The sequence below is a fragment of the Hyla sarda genome, chromosome 2 (genome assembly GCF_029499605.1).
Source record: "Hyla sarda isolate aHylSar1 chromosome 2, aHylSar1.hap1, whole genome shotgun sequence".
Lineage (NCBI taxonomy): Eukaryota > Metazoa > Chordata > Amphibia > Anura > Hylidae > Hyla > Hyla sarda.
The window spans coordinates 18198837-18225688 of NC_079190.1; the positions used below are offsets into that span (position 1 = coordinate 18198837).

At 46.2% G+C, this 26852-nt stretch overlaps 1 protein-coding gene and 1 long non-coding RNA gene across 14 annotated transcripts in view; one reads left to right on the plus strand and one right to left on the minus strand.

Moving 5' to 3' along the window:
• Nucleotides 1-26852, minus strand: part of TENM4 (teneurin transmembrane protein 4) — a 1400276-nt gene that overhangs the window by 657764 nt on the left and 715660 nt on the right. The window lies entirely within an intron of this gene.
• LOC130358279 (uncharacterized) overlaps nt 21512-26852 on the plus strand; it is a 70196-nt gene continuing 64855 nt past the window's right edge. The window contains exon 1 of the long non-coding RNA XR_008889448.1: nt 21512-21655. This is a non-coding gene — a long non-coding RNA (uncharacterized LOC130358279). The remainder of the gene's footprint in view (nt 21656-26852) is intronic.

Consider the following 26852-nt stretch of genomic DNA (forward strand, 5'->3'; position numbering starts at 1 on the left):
TCTTCCAGCAGGACAATGACCCCAAACATACGTCAAAAAGCCCCAGAAATGGATGACAACAAAGTACTGGAGAGTTCTGAAGTGGCAGCAATGAGTCCAGATCTAAATCCCATTGATCACCTGTGGAGAGATCTTAAAATTACTGTTGGGAAAAGGCGCCTTCCAATAAGAGACCTGGAGCAGTTTGTAAAGGAAGAGTGGTCCAACATCCGGCTGAGAGGTGTAAGAAGCTTATTGATGGTTATAGCAAGCCACTGATTTCAGTTATTTTTTCCAAAGGGTGTGAAACCAAATATTAAGTTACGGGTGACAATAATTTTGTCCAGACCATTTTTGGAGTTTGGTGACATTATGTCCAATTGCTTTTTTTTCCTCCCTTTTTTGGTTTAGTTCCAATACACACAAAGGGAATAAACATGTGTATAGCAAAACATGTGTTACTGCAATCCTTTCCTGTGAGAAATACTTCCGTTTTTGGAAAATGTTCTGGGGTGCCAACATTTACGGCCATGACCGTACATGAGACCTTTAAATTATCAGTATCCAGACCAGACCCCTAGGATATCTGATCCCAAACCAATAAATTATCAAACCTCAGACCAAATCCCTGACCTCAAAATGATCACACTCCAGACCCCAGACTAGATACCAGTAATCAAACTTCTGATCCCTAAATTATCAGACTTCACAACAGTATGGCCTATGCGTCTATGATCATAGAAATTGTGCAGGTGTAACTGTATGGCCACACAGTTTTCTCTATGGTCAAAGTAATGAATGCAGAAAGGGGATAGAGAGGACTGTGCTGCCAAAACTGTATGGTCACACAGTTCTCTATGATCATACAAATGAGTGCAGAGAGGTGATAGAGAGGACTGTGAAGCAGTAATTTTATGACTACACAGTTCTGTCTATGATCATAGAATTCCATTCAGGGAGGGGATAGAGAGGACTGTGAAGCCGTAACTCTATGACCACAAAGTTCTGTCTATGATCATAGAGATGCATTCAGGGAGTGGATAGAGAGGACTGTGAAAACGTAACTCTATAACTACAAAGTTCTGTCTATGATCATAGAGATGCGTTCAAGGAGGGGATAGAGAGGACTGTGCAGCTGTAACTGTATGGTCACACAGTTCTCTATGATCATAGAGATGGGAGCAGGGAGGGGATAGAGAGGACTGTGCAGCTGTAACTGTATGGTCACACAGTTCTCTATGATCATAGAGATGAGTGCAGGGAGGGGATAGAGAGGACTGTGCAGCTGTAACTGTATGGTCACACAGTTCTCTATGATCATAGAGATGAGTGCAGGGAGGGGATAGAGAGGACTGTGAAAATGTAACTGTATGGTCACACAGTTCTCTATGATCATAGAGATGCGTTCAGGGAGGGGATAGAGAGGACTGTGCAGCTGTAACTGTATGGTCACACAGTTCTCTATGATCATAAAGATAAGTGCAGGGAGGGGATGGAGAGGACTGTGCAGCTGTAACTGTATGGTCACACAGTTCTCTATGATCATAGAGATGAGTGCAGGGAGGGGATAGAGAGGACTGTGAAAATGTAACTGTATGGTCACACAGTTCTCTATGATCATAGAGATGCGTTCAGGGAGGGGATAGAGAGGACTGTGCAGCTGTAACTGTATGGTCACACAGTTCTCTATGATCATAGAGATGAGTGCAGGGAGGGGATAGAGAGGACTGTGAAAATGTAACTGTATGGTCACACAGTTCTCTATGATCATAGAGATGCATTCAGGGAGTGGATAGAGAGGACTGTGAAAACGTAACTCTATAACTACAAAGTTCTGTCTATGATCATAGAGATGCGTTCAGGGAGGGGATAGAGAGGACTGTGCAGCTGTAACTGTATGGTCACACAGTTCTCTATGATCATAGAGATGAGTGCAGGGAGGGGATAGAGAGGACTGTGCAGCTGTAACTGTATGGTCACACAGTTCTCTATGATCATAGAGATGGGAGCAGGGAGGGGATAGAGAGGACTGTGCAGCTGTAACTGTATGGTCACACAGTTCTCTATGATCATAGAGATGAGTGCAGGGAGGGGATAGAGAGGACTGTGCTGCTGTTACTGTATGGCCACTCCTTTGATCATAGAGATGAGTTCAGGGAGGGGATAGAGAGGACTGTGCACCTGTAACTGTATGGTCACACAGTTCTCTATGATCATAAAGATAAGTGCAGGGAGGGGATAGAGAGGACTGTGCAGCTGTAACTGTATGGTCACACAGTTCTCTATGATCATAAAGATAAGTGCAGGGAGGGGATAGAGAGGACTGTGCACCTGTAACTGTATGGTCACACAGTTCTCTATGATCATAGAGATGAGTGCAGGGAGGGGATAGAGAGGACTGTGCTGCTGTTACTGTATGGCCACTCCTTTGATCATAGAGATGAACCCATCAAAGGCAATGGGATCTGTCAGGATCCGTTTGTGCCTATTATGCAATGAACTGTTCAGCTCAGTTTTTTCTATCATTAACCGACTGTGACAGAGCTTCGACCAGATGCAGATAATACTTAGCCTGATGGCATGAGGGTTTGTTACAGTGTATCAGTAGAAGCAATCCTATGGGATCTACATACAGCAAGGAGAGTACATGACACAAAAGTTTTGGGACATGGGACTCGAGTCACATGATGCAATTTTGAGATTTCGGTTCAGCGGCCAACATGGCGGCCCCTCATTGATGACTCCACTTAAAGGAGCAGATCCTAGAAGACTGAGCATTGCAGGAAATTCATCTGTTCCATTATTAATGGGAACAAACAGAGAAGCAATTAGTAAAATTATACCGCGGCGAAACGCGATCCGTCTTGGCGCTTTCCCCACAAACCGTCTCGCTTACTTTTGTGAGATGACTCTCGCTCCTAGTCTCTCTCTCTCTATAACTTTGTTCTATTTGACCGCAGGGCTATCAAGTTACTTGCCAATTGATTCTGCTGCCTCAAAGAAATTCAGGGCAAGTGAAACACTTGAAAAAGTGATAAGAAAAACCACCAGTTAATATTAATTCTTTACTTCTTTGTTAAAATTTATTTTTCAACTATCTGTATCTGGGAAAGCTGGGTGACAATATGGTCGTCTTTGATGTAATGGCTCTTATGGGTTGTCACTCAACTTTCTTGACTTCCTGAATGGCCAATCAGCCTCAATATCTAGTGTATGGGAAGTGGATGATGCATATAAATGTATGAATATAATACTGAGTTTTCAGGATCCAAGGAAAGCTGAGTGATATGTAAGTTGGTCCTAGATCTGTCTAAGTATATAGTAATATAATAAAAGTAAAAAAAAAAAAAATATATATATATATATATATATATATATATATATATATATATATACAGCTCTACAGCAATTTCTTAGCTATATCTGTTTTCTGGAAAAGCAGTGCTGGTAGTCACCCAACTTTCCCAGAAACAGATTTACAGTATCAATTCTGCCAAGTTATTATAAGAAAATTAAATTTATTAATTTCAGTTATATTTACTCAAGGCTGTCAGGGCATGCTGGGAGTTGTAGTTTTGCAACAACTAAAGAGCTACAGGTTGGAGAACACTGTTATATAGTAATACAACTTCAATTCCTGCGACACTACAGATCTGGGTCTGGGGAAAGCTGGATAACCCAGCCAAAGGCTGTCCGAGCATGCTGGGAGTTGTAGTTTTGCAACAACGGAAGAGTTACAGGTCAGAGAACACTGTTATATAGTAATAAAACACCAATCCCTGTGACACTACAGATCTGGGTCTGGGGAAAGCTGGATTACCCAGCCGAAGGCTGTCAGGGCATGCTGGGAGTTGTAGTTTTGCAACAGCTGGAGAGCTGCAGGATGGCGAACACAGTTATATAGTAATACGAGACCAATAACTGTGACACTACAGATGTGGGGAAAGATGGATCACCCAGCTTTCCCTGGGTAATAAACAGTATACTAAATTCTCCCTAACTGTAGGATGATAAAGGAAAGATTCATGGCGCGGCCAGACCTCTCTAAGGGAGAATGAAAAATGAGAGCTGGCGGGCGTCTGGGCAGCGGTGACGACATTTGCGCGCTGTGCTGAGTGTCTGCGCCACCTCTGCTTATTAATACGGGAATGTCCGGGAAGGTGACAATCCACACTGCTAATAGATGGTGGCAAGGCGGGGGAGGGGGTCATTTTCTCCTCACGTATATAGTGCAGGCCGAGAGATGGCGTTCAGTCAAAAACGACGACGATGTGTACATAGAAAGGGGAGATGTATCAAACCTTGTGCAGAGGAACAGCGGGGCAGTTGCCCATAGCAACCAGATTCCAGCTTTCAGTTTCATTATGGAATCTGATTGGTTGCTATGGGAAACTGCTCCTGTTGATAGAGGTTTGTAGTGTTGTAACAGCTGGAGGCACCCTGGTTGGGAAACACTGGTCTATGGGGGAGATTTATCTAAACCTGTGCAGAGGAAGAGTGCTGCAGTTGCCCTGGCAACCAATCAGATACCGTAGCTTCTTTCATTTTTAAGGAGGCCTGTCAAAAATGAAGGAAGCGATCTGATTGGTTCCTCTACACAGCTTTTGATAAATCTCCCCTATATCTATAAAATATAAACATATAAAATTACTCTCTTGTTTGGTGCCACTAAAAAAAAAAAAATCCATATTTTTTATTCCCAAAATGTAGATTTTTCCCCTCCAAAATAGTGCGCTTTAATCTTCAACTTTTTTTTTCTCCTTAAAGGGGAAGTATCACATACCAAAAAATCCCCTATACGCAGGATTGGGAATAAGTTTTAGTTGGTAAGGGTTCGACCGCTGGGACCCGTGCAAGGTCACGGAGCACGGGGAGCCAGCCTTCCTTATGATTCTTACTAGACATGAGCGAACTTACAGTAAATTCGATTCGTCACGAACTTCTCGGCTCGGCAGTTGATGACTTTTCCTGCGTAAATTAGTTCAGCTTTCAGGTGCTCCGGTGGGCTGGAAAAGGTGGATACAGTCCTAGGAAAGAGTCTCCTAGGGACTGTATCCACCTTTTCCACCCCACCGGAGCACCTGAAAGCTGAACTAATTTATGTAGGAAAAGTTATCAACTGCCGAGCCGAGAAGTTCGTGACGAATCGAATTTACTGTAAGTTCGCTCATCTCTAATTCTTACCTTAATTCCTATTCATTGTGGCATTAAAAATGCTTATAGTTCTGTTCTGGAGGCAAATTGCTGCCGGATTAGGAGAGTGTCACATGCCATATTTTTCTGCCTATTTTAACCCTATTATGATGTTTTTAGGCTTAGGCCTAAAATCTGCTCGAAAAATTCCGCTGTGTGAACAAAAGCCTATGCTATTGTGGTAGCGGGGTGTGATGAGGGCAGATGTTGTTACCCTAGGGGCAGAGGGCATTAACCCCTTATATTTGTGACGCCAGGGTGTGGTTTAGCCTAAAACCACACGAAGGTATACCGCTGGATCCTGGGCAAGGCACTGGGGCAAGCGGTCGAACCAGCGGGATCATGCGGGGTCCCAGCGTCAGAACCCACTGTTCTCCAAGCCAGTGTTTCCCATCCAAGGTGCCTCCATCTGTAGCAAAACTACAACTCCCAGCATGCCCGGACAGCCGTTGGCTGTCCGGACATGCTGGTAGTTGTAGTTTTGCTACAGATAGAGACACCCGGATGGGAAACACTGGGTTAGAAAAGTCAGACTTTACACGGCGCTGCTGCAGAAACTTTGCTCCGTGCAGGGCGCAGCAAAATCCCATTAATGCAGATTCCGCTTGGAATTTCTGCCTAAAAACATTAACCTTTTGGTTCCCCAGAGACTTTTATCTAAAGGGATTGACTTTATCAAGTATCTAGCAATATATGGCACTATCTGGGCACCATATGATGCTATCGTTATTTTTTTTTATACTTATGAATACATATGTACGTATGGATGATAGTAGAGCAGGGCCAAAGGAAAAAAAAAAAACTGCTCAGCCCTGGACTTCTTAAAGGGGTACTCCGGTGGAAAACTTTAAAAAAAAATTTTTTTTTTAAATCAACTGGTGCCAGAACGTTAAACATTTGTAAAGTACTTCTAATAAAAAAATCTTAATCCTTCCAGTACTTATTAGCTGCTGAATACTATATTCTTATTTGGAACACAGAGCTCTCTGCTGACATCACGAGCACAGTGCTCTCTGCTGACATCTCTGTCCATTTTAGGAACTGTCCAGAGCAGCATATGTTTGCAATGGGGATTTTCTCCTACTCTGAACAGTTACTAAAATGGACAGAGATGTCAGCAGAGAGCACTGTGCTCGTGATGTCAGCAGAGAGCTCTGTGTTCCAAAAAGAAAAGAATTTCCACTGTAGTATTTAGCAGCTAATAAGTACGGGAAGGATTAAGATTTTTTTTTTAATAGAAGTTATTTACAAATCTGTTTAACTTTCTGGCACCAGGTGATTAAAAAAAAAAATAAATAAATAAAAAAAAGTTTTCGACCGGAGTACCCCTTTAAAAAAAAGTATAGAATGTCTTTCCACTGTAGCAAACAGCTGCTAAACAGTACTAAAATGATTAAGATTTTTTAATAGAAGTAATTTACAAATCTACAGACTGTAAGTCAGTAAGTACTTGCTACCATTTTGTGTTCTATGCGCCGTTTCGCTAAAACCATATATTATTACTTAATTTACAAATCTGTTTAACTTTTAAGCACCATTTCATTTAAAAAAAAAAAAAAAAGTTTGCCACCGGAGTACCCCTTTAACCCAAAAAAAAAAAAATTAAAAAAAAAAAAAAGACATACTATCACATTCAGAAAACTTTAGTAATTTATTTTTCCCCTTAAAGGGTACCTTTTAGCAAAAAAACTTTTGATATATCATAGATTAATGTATGCAGAATAACTTTCCAATAGCATGTTATTAAAAAATATGTTTTTTTCTATTTAATTTTCCACTTTGAAAAAATGACCACAAGGGGTCTCCCTACCAGTCCTTTTTTTTTTTATAGATTTCAGACTCATGCTGGAGTCCTAAATCTCAGACTGCAGCCAGGACACAGACAAACTCACCACTGCTCACTGCCAGGGAGCAGTGTTGAGCTTGTCTGTGTCCCGGCTGCAGTCTGAGATTTAGGACTCCAGCATAAGTCTGAAATCTATAAAAAAGGACTGGTAGGAAGACCCCTAGTGGTCATTTTTTCAAAGTGGAAAATGTAATAGAAAGAAGCATATTTTTTCATAGCATCCTATTGGAAAGTTATTCTGCATACATTAATCTATAATATATCAAAAGTTTTTTTTTGATGAAAGGCACCCTTTAATAAATGAATCCTAATTGAGTCTTTACAATGGATTTTTTTTCTGTAGTTGTAATAGGATTCCACAGACCTGGGTCCCAAATCACATCCAGATACAGGCGATGAAGAATGCTGCCTGTACACAATGTTCTTGTACTTTTTAACTTTTTCCCAACTTTTTTTTTTTTTTTTTTTTACTTTTTCAACTCTTGTATTACCGGCTTCACATATTCATCATAGTCACACTGGAAAGGCCTGAGTACGGAGATGGGCGGACGTAAGGATCACAGGCCTATTGATCAAAGGCAAGGAAGAAAGCAAGCAAGTCAGCTCATCAGCATTCTGGGAGAGGACGGCGCTGCACGCCGGGCACAGTGCACAGATCAGCAAGATCAGAGGGGCAGCACATGATACCGTAGCATTATATGGGTGGTATAGATAATACAGACGTGATATATGTGGAAAATGATCGATTCCGACAATGGCCATGGTGTACTTTTAAAGGAGGCAGATAACGCAGCTTCTTAGGGCAGAGACGTAACGTGTAGCTTCTGGGCCCCGATGCCAAATCTGCAACAGGGCCCCATGTGTCAATTATAATACGGGTCTCTTATGGGGCAGATGTGGTTTGAGGCCCTATTAGGCACCAGAGCCCTGGTGCCACTGCTACCTCTGCACTCTCTATAGCTATTCCCCTGTTTAAAGGGGTATTCCGGGCAAAAGCATTTTATCTCTTATGTAAAGGATAGGGGATAAGGTGTCTGATCGCGGGGGGGGGGGGGGGGGGGGGGCCGGCGCTGCTGAGACCCCCGCGATCTCCCTGCAGCACCCGCTTTCTATGCGGGGACAGCGTCTCTAGTTTCAGAAACCTCTGGGTTTCTGGGACTGGGGACGTGACGTCACGCCACGCCCCCTCCATTCATGTCTATGGGAGGGGGCGTGACGGCCGTCACGCCCCCTCCCATAGACATGAATGGAGGGGGTGTGGTGTGACGTCACATGGCGGCATGAGGGGGCTATGATGTCACGAGCTCCCGGCGCCGGCTCCAGCCTTCGGAACAGTTTGTTCCAAACACTGAGCAGCGGAGTACCCCTTTAAGACCAGGAGGTCTGGGAAAGCTAGACTTAGATAGGGATCTGATTATAAAGGCACCACTCATTTACTAGAAAATTCTGTAGAATACCAGAGAATACTGTATCTTCTTTTCGGAGCTCCGCACGCAGCGTCCGGAAGTTCATTACTCCGAACGCTGTGTGCGGGCTTCCGTGTTCGCAGCCTCCGGGCATGACGTCACTCCCGGCCCCCTCGTGACATCACACCCGGCGCCCGCGAACAGGGTAGCCCGCAATTGGGGTCAGTGTATATTATAAATACCGTATATAGAGCACTTTAGTAGCAATAATTGATATGCAGTGCAGTTCTCTTAGAGACTGAGATACTATATTATTTTTTACACCATATTATATGTTAGCCCATTGCAGCCGGCAGTAGCCCTATTTTTTTGTACTGGAATCTAACCTTAATCCCATTTCCAATTATTGGCGTCTGTTTACATTGTTTTTTAAATTGTATCAATAAAATCATGATTTTAATTAAGGAGTTGTTTGAACTCAGCCTATAAAAAGTACTGGAAGGATTAAGATTTTTTAATAGAAGTAACTGACAAATCTGTTTAACTTTTTGGCACCAGTTGATTTAAAAATAATAATAATAATAATAATAATAAAAAAAATTCCACGGGAGTACCCCTTTAACTCCTTATTACCATCTGCCATTACCTGGCGCCTGGTTTAAGCAACAGTACAGTACATTTTACAATTGTTAGAATAAGGTGATATATATATATATATATATATATATATATATATCGGGTGATACCTCATCAAACCATAAGAAAGATGCTTATAATGGGGAAGAGGTGTCATTAAAAGGTACAGCCTAGGGCAGTGGTCTTCAACCTGCGGACCTCCAGATGTTGCAAAACTACAACTCCCAGCATGCCCGGACAGCCGTTGGCTGTCCGGGCATGCTGGGAGTTGTAGTTTTGCAACATCTGGAGGTCCGCAGGTTGAAGACCACTGGCCTAGGACACCATTCACTATTAGGCCCCCTATGTACAAAAACACTTGCAACCTCTTCATAGCTGGTTAGGTACAAAAGTGAGCAACATGATGGTGTTTGACCAATAAAATATTGAATTAATGAGCAAATAGTAAATAAGAGCAAATAGTTACCATTTCTTTTTCAAGAATTTTTTTTTTTTTTTATTCTTCTTTGCAACCGAAGAAAACACCTGTAAAAATAGATCCCCTGCCGGGTGTTTGGACATATTGCTCAAAAACTGACTCATGTTTCAGTCTTAGCAAAACATCATTTATTTTTAACTTGATGCTGCGTGATCGGCAGGGGTGGATGAAGCCGAGCTCGACAGTAATTCATTCACTCCGCTAATGTAAGCAAAATGAAACGCGTCTGCGGCGGCTCGCAGTCACCACAAGTTTTTTTTGGAGAATCACATAAAGCATTTTACTGAGCGATTTAATGTACTGACTGCATGTAATAATAAGAAAGTGACTGAAAAAAGACAAAAAAAATGCTGAATCTGAGATGGTATTTACATAGTAATACTGAAGGTAGTCATCTGTTTCCTAGAAAGGCAAGTGCTTATAGAGCAACTCCACTTACACGAGCTGATTACTGGCTAAAAGCAGTCTCTGCAGGAAGACAGGGGGTCCTTACTATACTAGGGTACATTAGGAGTACTGTCATACAGAGTGCTATATGCAAAATGATACAGGAGCTATGATAATCCTGCTTTTATTTACAAGAATCTAACTACTATAATACTGCCTCCTATATACAAAAATATAACTACTATAATACTGCTCCTATATGCAAGAATATAACTACTATACTACTGCTCCTATATACAAGAATATAACTACTATAATACTGCCTCCTATATACAAGAATATAATTACTATAATACTGCCTCCTATATACAAGAATATAACTACTATAATACTGCCTCCTATATACAAAAATATAACTACTATAATACTGCTCCTATATACAAGAATATAACTACTATAATACTGCTCCTATCTCCTATATACAAGAATATAACTACCATAATACTGCCCCTATATACAAGAATATAACAACTATAATACTGTTCCTATATACAAGTATATAACTACTATAATACTGCTCCTATATACAAGAATATAACTACTATAATACTGCTCCTATATACAAGGATATAACTACTATAATACTGCTCCTATATACAAGAATATAACTACTATAATATTGCCCCCTATATACAAGAATATAACTACTATAATACTGCTCCTATATACAAGAATATAACTATTATAATAATGTCCCCTATATACAAGAATATAACTAATATAATACTGCACCCTATATACAAGAATATAACTACTATAATACTGCTCCTATATACAAGAATATAGCTACTATAATACTGCTCCTATATACAAGAATATAACTACTATAATACTGCCTCCTATATACAAGAATATAAGTATTATAATACTGCCCCTATATACAAGAATATCACTACTATAATACTGCTCCTATATACAAGCATATAACTACTATAATACTGCTCCTATCTCCTATATACAAGAATATAACTACTATAATTCTGTCCCCTATATACAAGAATATAACTACTATAATACTGCTCCTATCTCCTATATACAAGAATATAACTACTATAATACTGCCCCTATATACAAAAATATAACTACTATAATACTGCTCCTATATACAAGTATATAACTACTATAATACTGCTCCTATATACAAGAATATAACTACTATAATACTGCCTCCTATGCACAAGAATATAACTACTATAATACTGCTCCTATATACAAGTATATAACTATTATAATACTGCTCCTATATACAAGAATATAACTACTATAATACTGCTCCTATATACAAGAATATAATTCGTGATTTATTATATACCTGTGTTGTGGTCTACTTGGACGATATTTTGATTTTCTCTTCTAACCTAGAAGAACACCGCCGTCATGTCCGCATGGTTCTTCAGAGACTCTCAGTTATATGCCAAGATGGAGAAATGTCTCTTTGAATGCCAATCTCTTCCCTTCCTAGGATATTTAGTCTCTGGCCAGGGACTTCAAATGGACCCGGACAAACTGTCGGCCGTGTTGGATTGGCCACGTCCCTCCGGACTCCGAGCTATCCAACGTTTCTTGGGGTTTGCCAATTACTACAGACAATTTATTCCACATTTTTCCACCATTGTGGCCCCAATTGTGGCCCTAACCAAGAAAAACGCCAACCCTAAGTCCTGGCCTCCTCAAGCGGACGAGGCGTTCAACCGTCTCAAAACTGCCTTTTCTTCTGCTCCCGTACTCTCCAGACCTGATCCATCTAAACCCTTCTCACTGGAGGTAGACGCCTCCTCGGTGGGAGCCGGAGCTGTACTCCTACAGAAAAACACTTCCGGACATGGCATTACTTGTGGTTTCTTTTCTAGGACCTTCTCTCCGGCGGAGAAAAATTACTCCATTGGTGATCGAGAACTACTGGCCATAAAACTGGCCCTCGAGGAATGGAGGCACCTGCTGGAGGGGTCCAAATACCCAATTATTATATACACTAATCACAAGAATCTCTCTTATCTTTGTCACGATGCCGGCTGGCAGGTAGTGGACCCTCTGTGCCAGAGAGGGATTGGCGTGGACCGTGCTAGTGGACCGGTTCTAAGCCACTACTGGTATTCACCAGAGCCCGCCGCAAAGCGGGATGGTCTTGCTGCGGCGGTAGTGACCAGGTCGTATCCACTAGCAACGGCTCACCTCTCTGGCTGCTGAAGATAGGCGCGGTACAAGGGAGTAGGCAGAAGCAAGGTCGGACGTAGCAGAAGGTCGGGGCAGGCAGCAAGGATCGTAGTCAGGGGCAACGGCAGAAGGTCTGGAAACACTGGCAAGGGACACACAAGGAACGCTTTCACTGGCACTAAGGCAACAAGATCCGGCAAGGGAGTGCAAGGGAAGTGAGGTAATATAGGGAGTGCACAGGTGATAACTCTAATTGGAACCACTGCGCCAATCAGCGGCGCAGTGGCCCTTTAAATCGCAGAGACCCGGCGCGCGCGCGCCCTAGGGAGCGGGGCCGCGCGCGCCGGGACAGAACAGACGGGGAGCGAGTCAGGTAGGAGAGCCGGGGTGCGCATCGCGAGCGGGCGCTACCCGCATCGCGAATCGCATCCCGGCTAGCAGCAGGATCGCAGCGCCCCGGGTCAGAGGACGTGACCGGGGCGCTGCAGCGGAGGAGGTGAAGCGAGCGCTCCGGGGAGGAGCGGGAACCCGGAGCGCTCGGCGTAACAGTACCCCCCCCCTTGGGTCTCCCCCTCTTCTTGGAGCCTGAGAACCTGAGGAGCAGACTTTTGTCAAGGATGTTGTCCTCAGGTTCCCAGGATCTCTCTTCTGGACCACAACCCTCCCAGTCTACTAAAAAAAAATTTTTTCCTCTGACCTTTTTGGCAGCCAAAATCTCCTTGACCGAGAAGACGTCCGAGGAGCCGGAAACAGGAGTGGGAGGAACAGATTTGGGAGAAAAACGGTTGAGGATGAGTGGTTTGAGAAGAGAGACGTGAAAGGCATTAGGGATACGAAGAGAAGGAGGAAGAAGAAGTTTATAAGAGACAGGATTAATTTGACACAGAATTTTGAAAGGACCAAGATAGCGTGGTCCCAACTTGTAGCTAGGGACACGGAAGCGGACATATTTAGCGGAGAGCCATACCTTGTCTCCAGGGGAAAAAACGGGGGGAGCTCTTCTTTTCTTATCCGCGAACCTCTTCATGCGTGAAGAAGCCTGTAAGAGAGACTTTTGGGTCTCTCTCCATATAATGGAAAGGTCACGAGAAATTTCATCCACAGCGGGCAGACCAGAGGGCAAGGGGGTAGGGAGGGGGGGAAGAGGGTGACGGCCGTACACCACGAAAAATGGGGATTTGGAGGAAGATTCAGAGACCCTGAAGTTATACGAGAATTCGGCCCATGGAAGGAGATCTGCCCAGTCATCCTGGCGGGAGGAAACAAAATGTCGCAAATAATCACCCAGGATCTGGTTAATTCTTTCTACTTGTCCATTGGACTGGGGATGATATGCAGAGGAAAAATTTAATTTAATCTTGAGTTGTTTACAGAGAGCTCTCCAGAATTTAGACACGAATTGGACCCCTCTATCCGAGACAATCTGCGTAGGCAACCCGTGAAGACGAAAAATGTGTACAAAAAATTGTTTAGCCAACTGAGGCGCAGAAGGAAGACCAGGAAGAGGAATGAAATGTGCCATTTTGGAGAATCGATCAACGACCACCCAAATAACGGTGTTGCCACGGGAAGGGGGTAAATCAGTAATAAAATCCATACCAATCAGAGACCAAGGCTGTTCGGGGACAGGCAGAGGATGAAGAAAACCAGCGGGCTTCTGGCGAGGAGTCTTATCCCGGGCACAGATAGTGCAGGCTCGCACAAAGTCCCCAACATCCGTCTCCAGAGTTGGCCACCAATAGAAGCGGGAGATGAGTTGCACAGATTTCTTGATGCCCGCATGACCTGCGAGATGGGAGGAGTGACCCCATTTGAGGATTCCGAGGCGTTGGCGTGGAGAAACAAAGGTCTTTCCTGGAGGAGTCTGTCTGATGGAGGCAGGAGAAGTGGAGATCAGGCAGTCAGGTGGAATGATGTGTTGCGGAGGGAGATCAACTTCTGAGGCATCCGAGGAACGAGAGAGAGCATCGGCTCTAATGTTCTTATCGGCAGGACGAAAGTGAATCTCAAAATTAAATCGGGCAAAGAACAGAGACCACCGGGCCTGGCGAGGATTCAGCCGTTGGGCCGACTGGAGGTAGGAGAGGTTCTTGTGGTCGGTGTAGATAATAACAGGAAATCTTGATCCCTCCAGCAGATGCCTCCATTCCTCAAGTGCTAATTTAATGGCTAGAAGTTCTCGATCCCCGATGGAGTAGTTCCTCTCCGCTGGAGAGAAGGTCCTAGAGAAAAAACCACAAGTGACAGCATGCCCGGAAGGATTTTTTTGTAGAAGAACAGCTCCAGCTCCTACTGAGGAGGCATCAACCTCCAATAGGAAGGGTTTGGAAGGGTCAGGTCTGGAGAGCACGGGAGCCGAAGAAAAGGCAGACTTGAGTTGTTTAAAGGAGTCTTCTGCTTGAGGAGGCCAGGACTTGGGATCAGCATTTTTCTTGGTTAAAGCCACGATAGGAGCCACAATGGTAGAAAAATGTGGAATAAATTGCCTGTAATAATTGGCGAACCCCAAAAAGCGTTGGATAGCACGGAGTCCGGAGGGGCGTGGCCAATTTAAGACGGCAGAGAGTTTGTCTGGATCCATCTGTAGTCCCTGGCCAGAGACCAAATATCCTAGAAAAGGAAGAGATTGGCATTCAAACAGACATTTCTCAATTTTGGCATAGAGTTGGTTGTCCCGAAGTCTCTGAAGAACCATACGGACATGCCGGCGGTGTTCCTCTAGATTGGCAGAAAAAATTAGGATATCGTCCAGATATACCACAACACAGGAGTATAATAGATCACGAAAAATTTCATTGACAAAGTCTTGGAAGACGGCAGGGGCATTGCACAGTCCAAAGGGCATGACCAGATACTCAAAGTGTCCATCTCTGGTGTTAAATGCCGTTTTCCACTCGTCCCCCTCTCTGATGCGGATGAGGTTATAGGCGCCTCTTAAGTCCAATTTAGTGAAGATGTGGGCACCTTGGAGGCGATCAAAGAGTTCAGAGATGAGGGGTAAGGGGTAGCGGTTCTTAACCGTGATTTTATTAAGACCGCGGTAGTCAATGCAAGGACGTAGGGAGCCATCTTTTTTGGAGACAAAGAAAAATCCGGCTCCGGCAGGAGAGGAGGATTTACGGATAAAGCCCCTTTTTAGATTCTCCTGGACGTATTCGGACATGGCAAGAGTCTCTGGGGCAGAGAGAGGATAAATTCTGCCCCGGGGTGGAGTAGTACCCGGGAGGAGGTCGATAGGGCAATCATAAGGCCTGTGAGGAGGTAGAGTCTCAGCTTGTTTTTTGCAGAAAACATCCGCGAAGTCCATATAGGCCTTGGGGAGACCGGTTACTGGAGGAACCACAGAGTTACGGCAAGGGTTACTGGGAACCGGTTTTAGACAATTCTTGGAACAAGAGGACCCCCAACTCTTGATCTCCCCAGTGGACCAATCCAGGGTTGGGGAATGAAGTTGAAGCCAGGGAAGTCCAAGGAGAATCTCCGAGGTGCAATTGGGGAGGACCAAAAGTTCAATCCTCTCATGATGAGATCCGATGCTCATAAGAAGGGGCTCCGTGCGGAAACGTATGGTACAGTCCAATCTTTCATTATTTACACAATTGATGTAGAGGGGTCTGGCGAGACTGGTCACTGGGATGTTGAACCTGTTGACGAGAGAGGCCAAAATAAAATTTCCTGCAGAACCAGAGTCCAAGAAGGCCACTGTAGAGAAGGAGAAGGCAGAAGCAGACATCCGCACCGGCACAGTAAGACGTGGAGAAGCAGAGTAGACATCAAGGACTGTCTCGCCTTTGTGCGGAGTCAGCGTACGTCTTTCCAGGCGGGGAGGACGGATAGGACAATCCCTCAGGAAGTGTTCGGTACTAGCACAGTACAGGCAGAGGTTCTCCATACGGCGTCGTGTCCTCTCTTGAGGTGTCAGGCGAGACCGGTCGACCTGCATAGCCTCCACGGCGGGAGGCACAGGAACAGATTGCAGGGGACCAGAGGAGAGAGGAGCCGAGGAGACGAAACGCCTCGTGCGAACAGAGTCCATATCTTGGCGGAGTTCCTGACGCCTTTCAGAAAAACGCATGTCAATGCGAGTGGCTAGGTGAATAAGTTCATGTAGATTAGCAGGAATTTCTCGTGCGGCCAGAACATCTTTAATGTTGCTGGATAGGCCTTTTTTGAAGGTCGCGCAGAGGGCCTCATTATTCCAGGACAATTCTGAAGCAAGTGTACGGAATTGTACGGCATACTCGCCAACGGAAGAATTACCCTGGACCAGGTTCAACAGGGCAGTCTCAGCAGAAGAGGCTCGGGCAGGTTCCTCAAAGACACTTCGGATTTCCGAGAAGAAGGAGTGTACTGAGGCAGTGACGGGGTCATTGCGGTCCCAGAGCGGTGTGGCCCATGACAGGGCTTTTCCGGACAGAAGACTGACTACGAAAGCCACCTTAGACCTTTCAGTGGGAAACAGGTCCGACATCATCTCCAGATGCAGGGAACATTGGGAAAGGAAGCCACGGCAAAACTTAGAGTCCCCATCAAACTTATCCGGCAAGGATAAGCGTATCCCAGGAGCGGCCACTCGCTGCGGAGGAGGTGCAGGAGCTGGCGGAGGAGATGACTGCTGAAGCTGTGGTAGCAACTGTTGTAGCATAACGGTCAGTTGAGACAGCTGTTGGCCTTGTTGCGCAATCTGTTGTGACTGCTGGGCGACCACCGTGGTGAGGTCAGCGACAACTGGCAGAGGAACTTCAGCGGGATCCATGGCCGGATCTACTGTCACGATGCCGGCTGGCAGGTAGTGGACCCTCTGTGCCAGAGAGGGATTGGCGTGGACCGTGCTAGTGGACCGGTTCTAAGCCACTACTGGTATTCACCAGAGCCCGCCGCAAAGCGGGATGGTCTTGCTGCGGCGGTAGTGACCAGGTCGTATCCACTAGCAACGGCTCACCTCTCTGGCTGCTGAAGATAGGCGCGGTACAAGGGAGTAGGCAGAAGCAAGGTCGGACGTAGCAGAAGGTCGGGGCAGGCAGCAAGGATCGTAGTCAGGGGCAACGGCAGAAGGTCTGGAAACACTGGCAAGGGACACACAAGGAACGCTTTCACTGGCACTAAGGCAACAAGATCCGGCAAGGGAGTGCAAGGGAAGTGAGGTAATATAGGGAGTGCACAGGTGATAACTCTAATTGGAACCACTGCGCCAATCAGCGGCGCAGTGGCCCTTTAAATCGCAGAGACCCGGCGCGCGCGCGCCCTAGGGAGCGGGGCCGCGCGCGCCGGGACAGAACAGACGGGGAGCGAGTCAGGTAGGAGAGCCGGGGTGCGCATCGCGAGCGGGCGCTACCCGCATCGCGAATCGCATCCCGGCTAGCAGCAGGATCGCAGCGCCCCGGGTCAGAGGACGTGACCGGGGCGCTGCAGCGGAGGAGGTGAAGCGAGCGCTCCGGGGAGGAGCGGGAACCCGGAGCGCTCGGCGTAACAATCTTCAGTCTGCCCAACGGCTGAACCCTCGCCAGGCTAGGTGGTCGTTGTTTTTTTGCCCGTTTTAACTTTGAGATTCATTTTCGCCCTGCTGACAAGAACATCAGGGCTGACGCCCTCTTTCGTTCCTCGGATGCCTCTGAAATGGAAGCCTCCCTGCAACATATTATTCCTCCTGACTGTCTGATCTCCGCTTCTCCAGCTTCCATCAGACAAACTCCTCCAGGAAAGACCTTCGTCCCTCCACGCCAGCGCCTCAGGATTCTCAGGTGGGGACACTCCTCACACCTCGCCGGCCATGATGGCGTCAAAAAGTCCATCCAGCTCATCTCTCGTTTTTATTGGTGGCCTACCCTGGAAGCAGATGTTGCTTATTTTGTTCGGGCTTGTACAGTCTGTGCCCGGGACAAAACTCCTCGTCAGAAGCCTGCCGGTCTCCTTCACCCTCTGCCTGTTCCTGAGCTACCATGGTCTCAGATTGCTATGGACTTTATTACAGACCTGCCCTTATCCCATGGCAACACAGTTATATGGGTGGTCGTTGATCGCTTCTCCAAGATGGCACATTTTATTCCACTTCCAGGTCTTCCTTCTGCGCCACAGTTGGCAAAACTATTTTTTGTGCACATTTTTCGCCTTCACGGGCTTCCTACGCATATCGTCTCGGATAGAGGCGTTCAATTTGTGTCGAAATTCTGGAGGGCCCTCTGTAATCAGCTTAAAATCAAATTAAACTTCTCGTCTTCCTATCATCCCCAATCCAATGGGCAAGTGGAGAGAGTTAATCAGGTTCTTGGTGACTATTTGCGACATTTTGTTTCCTCCCGCCAGGATGATTGGGCCGATCTTCTACCATGGGCCGAATTCTCGTACAATTTCAAAGTCTCTGAGTCCTCCGCTAAATCCCCGTTTTTTTTTGGTGTACGGCCGTCACCCTCTTCCCCCCCTCCCCACTCCCACGCCTTCTGGTTTGCCCGCTGTTGATGAGGTGACCCGGGACTTCTCCACCATCTGGAAAGAGACTCAAAAATCCCTCATACAGGCCTCATCCCTGATAAAGAAACATTCCGACATAAAAAGAAGAACTCCTCCTGTCTGTGCTCCTGGAGACAAAGTGTGGCTCTCCGCCAAGTATATCCGCTTCCCTGTCCCCAGTTATAAACTTGGACCACGTTATCTTGGACCCTTTAAAATCAAGTGCCATATCAACCCTGTCTCCTACAAACTCCTTCTTCCCCCTTCTCTCCGTATTCCCAATGCTTTTCATGTCTCTCTCCTTAAACCGCTTATCCTTAACCGCTTCTCTCCTAAGGTTGTTGCTCCTACTCCTGTTTCCGGGTCCTCTGACATCTTCTCGGCTAAAGAAATTCTTGCATCCAAGACGGTCAGAGGTAAAAAAAACATTTCTTGTAGATTGGGAGAATTGCGGCCCAGAGGAGAGGTCATGGGAACCCGAGGATAACATCCTTGACAAGGACCTTATTTACAAATTTTCAGGTTCAAAAAAGAGGGGGAGACCCAAGGGGGGGGGTACTGTTACGCCGAGCGCTCCGGGTTCCCGCTCCTCCCCGGAGCGCTCGCAGCGTTCTCCTGTTCGCAGCGCCCCGGTCAGACCCGCTGACCCGGTGCGCTGCGATAATGTCCCCAGCCAGGATGCGATTCGCGATGCGGGACGCGCCCGCTCGCGATGCGCATCCCGACCCGCTTACCAGACTCGTTCCCCGTCTGTGCTGTCCCGGCGCGTGCGGCCCCGCTCCCTAGGATGCGCGCGCGCCGGCTCTTTGCGATTTAAAGGGCCAGTGCGCCACTGATTGGCGCATGGTTTTAATTAGTGTGTTCACCTGTGCACTTCCCTATATTACCTCACTTCCCCTTCACTTCCTTGCCGGATCTTGTTGCCATTGTGCCAGTGAAAGCGTTCCTTGTGTATCCCAAGCCAGTGTTCCAGACCTCTTGCCGTTGCCCCTGACTACGATCCTTGCTGCCTGCCCTGACCTTCTGCTACTTCCGACCTTGCTCTTGTCTAATCCCTTGTACCGCGCCTATCTCAGCAGTCAGAGAGGTTGAGCCGTTGCCGGTGGATACGACCTGGTTGCTACCGCCGCTGCAAGACCATCCCGCTTTGCGGCGGGCTCTGGTGAAAACCAGTAGCAACTTAGAACCGGTCCGCCGGCACGGTCCACGCCAATCCCTCTCTGACACAGAGGATCCACCTCCAGCCAGCCGAATCCTGACAATAACTACTATAATACTGCTCCTATGTACAAGAATATAACTACTATAATACTGCTCCTATATACAAGAATATAACTACTATAATACTGCCCCTATATACAAGAATATAACTACTATAATACTGCTCCTATATACAAGAATATAACTACTATAATACTGCTCCTATATACAAGAATATAATTACTATAATACTGCCACCTCCTATATACAAGAATATAAGTACTATAATACTGCTCCTTGCTTATTAACACACACACACACACACACACACATATATATATATATTTATATGTAAGAAACTAGTACACGTCTGTATTTTACAATGCGGATCTTATGCAGTTTTCCTTTAAGGTAAAATAACGCCTCTACTTGTTTTCTGCTGTAAGATTTGATCTCTGCGCTGAGAAGATTGTCCTAAACTCCGGGGAATAAGATGACCAGAAGTCGTAAACATTATGGTCTTAGTCAGTTCCTGCCTATCTGGAAGGTATATCACAAAATCGATAGTAGATAGGGTGCGCGGGCCACTGTTAGACCATAATGCTCCATCCATAAAGCGAGTCGTTAAAAAACAATTATTACGGCAACAATTAACTTTTAATGATGTTTGATATTTGTTTTATTGCAAACTGCAGGGGTCATAAAAATAGGAGCTATAATTGACCGCAGTAAGTATGTGCCCCCCCCCCTCTGAATACATTATGAAACTGCTGGGTCCAGGTGAGTTCTGTCAAAGGTTAGACAGGGTTATAAAAGTCTAACAGACTGGGAGGCGTCAAATACTGCACGATGTCCAATGAATGAGATAGGAAAGTTTAAAGGGGTATTCCAGGCAAAACCTTTTTTTATATATATCAGCTGGCTCCGGAAAGTTAAACAGATTTGTAAATTACTTCTATTAAAAAATCTTAATCCTTCCAATAGTTATTAGCTTCTGAAGTTTTCTGTCTAACTGCTCAATGATGATGTCACGTTCCGGGAGCTGTGCATGATGGGAGAATATCCCCATAGGAACTGCACAGCTCCCGGGACGTGAGTCATCACAGAGCAGTTAGACAGAAAACAACAACTCAACTTCAGAAGCTAATAACTATTGGAAGGATTAAGATTTTTTAATAGAAGTAATTTACAAATCTGTTTAACTTTCTGGAGCCAGTTGATATATAGAAAAAAGTTTTGGCCTGGAATACCCCTTTAAAGGAGATCTGTAGTGCTCTGAATTTTATTCCCTATCCGAAGGATAGGGGATAAGTTTTAGATCGCGGGGGGTCCGAGCGATGGGGCCCCCTGCGATCTCCTGTACAGGGCCGCAGCAATGTACAGGAAAGGGGGCGTTCCGTCCCCGCATAACGCGGCAGCCGGCATGCCCCTCCATGAATCCCATAGAGATACATGGAGGGGCGTGTCGGCCGCTGCGTCATGCGGGGACGGAACGCCCCTTTTCCTGTGCATTGCCGCGGCCCCATACAGGAGATCACGGGGGGCCCTATCGCTCGGACCCCCCGCGATCTAAAACCTATCACCTATCTTTTGGATAGGGAATAAAATTCAGAGCACTACAGATCTCCTTTAAGACAAATATAAAATGTTCTAAACGTACGAACTGTGTCTTATCCCCTTCTGCTTCTTACCTACCGTATTTTTCGCCCTATAGGACGCACCGGCATTTAAGACGCACCCAATTTTAAAGGAGGAAAATCTAGGAAAAAAAAGATTCTGAACCCAACAGTGATCTTCAACCTGTGGACCTCCAGATGTTGCAAAACTACTACTCCCAGCATGCCCGGACAGCCATTGGCTGGATAGGAGGTAATACTCACATGTCCTCGCCGCTCCGGACCCGTCACTGCTGCCATGGATGTCGCTTCATCGCTGTCGCCGCGTCCCCGTGGTGTCCCCGACGCTCCGGACGTCTTCTTCCCCGGGATCCATGCTCTCCGTCGCCGTCATCACGTCGCCGTCATCACGGGACGGCATGTACGACGACGTGATGACGTCGAAGGAGAGCGCCGGCCATGCAGGGGATCCCGGCACAGAGCAGACACCGAGGAGGCAGGTAAGGTCCCTCCCGGTGTCCTGTAAGCTGTTCGGGACCCCACGATTTCACTGCGGCGGTCCCGAACAGCACGACTGAGCAGCCGGGTTAGGGTCACTTACTCTTCAGACGCGGCGGTCAGCTTTGATCGCCGCGTCTGAAGGGTTAATACAGGGCATCACCGCGATCGGTGATGTCCTGTATTAGCCGCGGGTCCCGGCCGCTAATGGCCGCAGGGACCGCCGCAATAGGTGTGTCTATTTGCCGTATAAGATGCACTAACTTCCCCCCCCCTCCAGTTTTGGGGAAGAAAAAGTGCGTCTTATACGGCGAAAAATACGGTATGTCCCTATTCTGCCTTTCCTCTTCCGCTTGCCTGTCCATCAACTATAAGTAATCTCTGCCAATTCTGACCTTGGCTTGTACCCAGACTCTTCCTCTACCCAGACTGATTCTTTGGTATCTTGCACCCGTGTCTCTTCGCCTAGAGACCAGCTGCAACATATACGTGGGCCACTCCTAGAGGTAGTGAACTGGCTCACCCTGCAGAATAAATTTTGATCTTGAAGGTTTAAAGGGGTATCCCGTCCCTAGACATCTTATCCCCTATCCGAAGGATATCGGGGGACCCTCGCGATCTCCCTGCTGCACCGGGCATTCGTTTAGAGCATCGGGTGCAGCGCTTGTAGAGGCTTGTAGAGGCTTGTAACGGTCAAGGCCACACCCTGCTCATGATGTCACAGCCACGCCCCCTCAATGCAAGTCTATGGAGGGGGCATGGCGGCCCTCACACCCCCTCCCATAGACTTGCAATGAGGGGGCGTAGCCGTGGTGTCACGAGCGAGGCGTGACTGTGACATCACGAGACTCCGCCCTGCATCGCTCGTCATCCGGCACGGAGATGGAGTGAAGTTCGCTTCGTGTACTGGATGTCTGGGGTGCCACAGCCGGCGTTACCCCCATGATCCATTGGATAGGGGATAAGATGTCTATGAGTGGATTACCCCTTTAAGAATTAGAACCAGGGAACCACTCAGGGGTGGCCCAAAACCAGTTAGGTGACACAGTGGGTCCACACCTACTGGTCTTAAAGGGGTATTCCAGGAAAAAACTTTTTTTTTTTTTACATCATCTGGCTCCAGAAAATTAAGCAGATTTGTAAATTACTTCTATCAAAAAATCTTAATCCTTCTAATAATTATCAGCTGCTGAAGTTGAGTTGTTCTTTTCTGTCTGGCAACAGTGCTCTCTGCTGACATCTCTGCTTGTCTCGGGAACTGCACAGAGTAGAAGAGGTTTGCTATGGGGATTTGCTTCTACTCTGGACAGTTCCCGAGACACGTGTCATCAGAGAGCACTTAGACAGAAAAGAACAACTCAACTTCTGCAGCTCATAAGTACTGAAAGATTAAGATTTTTTAATAGAAGTAATTTACAAATCAGTTTAACTTTCTGGAGCCAGTTGATATAAAAGGTTTTTTCTGGATCATCCTTTTAAAGTCAGACACAAAGAAATAGACCATGCAAACTCTCTCATTACTTACTATAGAGGTTCTTTCTGCCTCTGGAAGAGCTGTGCGCCTGGAGCTTTATTAAATAGTTTTCCATAGACAAGCAGCTGCACACAAGCCTAAGGTGGCAATGCTCAATGCCAGGCAGTGGCTACTGTGCTCAGGGCCAGTGCTATAGTTTGGGGAGGGAAGGGGGATGCAATCTGAATCCCAAGCCACTGCTCCAGTACTGTACACGAGCAGCGTTCTGCTCACCCTGCACTCTGTGCGCAATGGACATCATGGCCCGCAGCTTTCAGGGTAAGCAGAGTGCCGCAGAGAAGTCCTGTGCCAGAAGAGGAGGCCCTGGTGTCAGCACAGGATTAGAGGTGAGTGGGATTTTTGTTTTAGTTAGGGAGAGCAGGGAGTTAGATTGCCTACCTTCCTGCACTATGTGCCTACCTACATACCTGCCTGTATTATGTACCTACATACCTGCCTGCACTATGTACTAACCTACCTGCCTTTACTATGTACCTACCTACATATCTGTCTGCACTATGTACATACCTACCTGCCTGCATTATGTACCTACCTACCTGCACTATGTACTTATCTTCATGCCTTCACTATGTACCTATCTACCTGCATTATCTACCTACCTACTGGGGAATTCTTTCTACCTACCTACTGGGGAAATCTACCTAATGGGGGTGTTATTACCTATCTACCTCCATACTGGGGGTGGATTATCTTCCTACCTACTGGGGGAATTCCCTACTTATCTATAGGGGGTATCTACCTAAAGGGGCAAATCACCTACCCACTACCACTCAATCCTCCTACCCTACCGGCAACATGCTTATCTACTCCCTCATAATATGCAGGGAAGCAAATTAGGCATTATTCGGGGCACTGATGGAAGGGAAAAGTTAGTAAATGTGCTGGAAATATGCAGAGTATAACATGTTTTTCTGGTAAATTCTGCAATGACAAGTCATGGTTGGAAGAAGTCTTCATGGTGGTCTCAGCAAGACAGAGAAGAAAAGGAAAGAACAGCTCCACAAAGATGAAGATGCCTCCTGTGAGTCACTACACCTAATACCTAACTGCACTGTAATTTGTTATACGATCACTATTCCTAATACCTAACTGCATTGTAATCTGTTATACAATCACTACACCTAATATCTAACTGCACTGTAATCTGTTATACGATCACTACACCTAATACCTAACTGCACTGTAATCCGTTATACGATCACTACACCTAATACCTAACTGCACTGTAATCTGTTATACGATCATTATACCTAATACCTAACTGCACTGTAATCTGTTTTTCAGTCAGCAGCGCATGTATAGAACTGGGGTCACCACTATATGGGCATTGTATAGGGGATATTAGTCTGTCTGCCGTTGTTTTTATTCAGTATCAGTATTGTGGTGTTATCCCATCACTTTGTGGGGGTAATGTGTAGTCACGGCTTGGTGCAATTATTCGTCCCTTGTGTAGTGGTGTTATTGGTAATATTGGTCGGTGTATAGTGGGGTTATTGGTGATATTAGTATGTGAATAGTGGTTTTATTCCGTATCAGTATGGTGGTAATATCCAATCACTATATGGTGGTAATGTGTAGTGGTCATGGTATGAAGCAATTATTTGTCCCTTGTGTAGTGGTGTTCTTGGTGATACTGGACTCTATATAGTGTTTTTTTTATATAATAACAGTATTATGGGATCATTTAGTCACATAATAATAATAACAAACCCAACCCATGAGAAAATCTTGACTGTGCCCCTGGTGAGCAGCGATGCATACACTACCCTTCTCTTACATTCACAGGCCAGAGGAGATGCACAGTTACTCTGCCTTTTCCCCGGGTGCTTCCAACCCATGCTACACCGCAATATGCTGAGCCATAACATGAGGTATTGACCACAGAAAACCCAGAAGAGAAGGGCACTGGGACCGCAGCGGGACAACAGAGGCTTCTGGGAAGATTTTACTTTGTATACCTGACACAATGGAAATTTTGCTAAAATCCCAAAGTAGAGAAAACAATATCCATTTACAGTGACCCCTCGACCTATGATGGCCCCGACATACGATCATTTCAACATACGATCACTCTCAGAGGCAGCATCAACATACGATGCTTTTGTATGTCGGGGCCATCGCATAAATGGCTATCCGGCAGCGCAGACTGCTTCAGCTGCCACCGGATAGCCGTTTACGGTGCCCCGTGCCCTTTGCTGACGATCACTTACCTGTCCTCGGGGCTCCGGCACGTCCTCTTCGGGATCCCCTGCCTCGTTGGCGCTCTCCATCGTCATCATCACGTCGCTGCGCACGCCGTCCCGTCATCCAATAGGAGCGGTGTGAGTAGCAACGTGATGGCGGCGACGGAGAGCGAGGATGCCGGGGAAGCAGAGGCCTTGCCGGAGCATCGGGGACACCTCAGGGACGCGGCGACAGCGATGGACGGCGACATCCAGGGCAGCGGTGACGGTCCGGAGCGGCGGGGACAGGTGAGTACAACCATCGTATGTTGAGGGACCACTGTACAGTCCTGTAACAGTTTAACAATATACAAAAATGTATTTAATATAAATGAAAAATGAATTAGGGGTGTGTTTGCTGACAAGCTTGATGACTGTTTTCAATAACAACCAGAAGAATTGTGAATGCAGCTCTGGAGTATAAAACACCAATCAATCTTAGGGGGAAGGAAATGATCTGAAAAGGTTTTTGTAGTCACACTCCTGTGACCTATAGCCCCATATAGTAATATGCTCTTGAATGAGGCCCTGTTACTTATAGCCCCATATAGTAATGGGCTCTTAAAGGAGTAGTCCAGTGGTGACCCAGTGGTGAACAACTTATCCCCTATCCTAAGGATAGGGGATAAGTTTGAGATTGCGGGGGGTCCGACCGCTGGGGCCCCCTGCGATCTCCTGTACGGAGCCCCGACAGTCCGCGGGAAGGGGGCGTGTCGACCTCCACACGAAGCGGCGGCCGACACGCCCCCTCAATACAACTCTATGGCAGAGCCGAAGCGCTGCCTTCGGCAATCTCCGGCTCTGCCATAGAGATGTATTGAGGGGGTGTGTCGGCCGCCGCTTCGTGCGGAGGTCGACACCAGCTATCTGGCCGGAGAGCCGGGGCCCCGTACAGAGAGATCTCAGGGGGCCCCAGCGGTCAGACCCCCGTGACCTCAAACTTATCCCCTATCCTTAGGATAGGGGATAAGTTTTTCACCACTGGACTACCCCTTTAAATAAGGTCCTGTTACCTATAGCCCTATATAGTACAGTTTTTTTCCAAACGCTGATCAGCGGAGTACCCCTTTAAATAAGGTCCTATTATTTATAGCCTCATATAGTAATGGGCTCTTGAGTTACCTATAGCCCCATATAGTACAGTTTTTTCTCAAACACTGAGCAGCGGAGTACCCCTTTAAATAAGGTCCTATTAC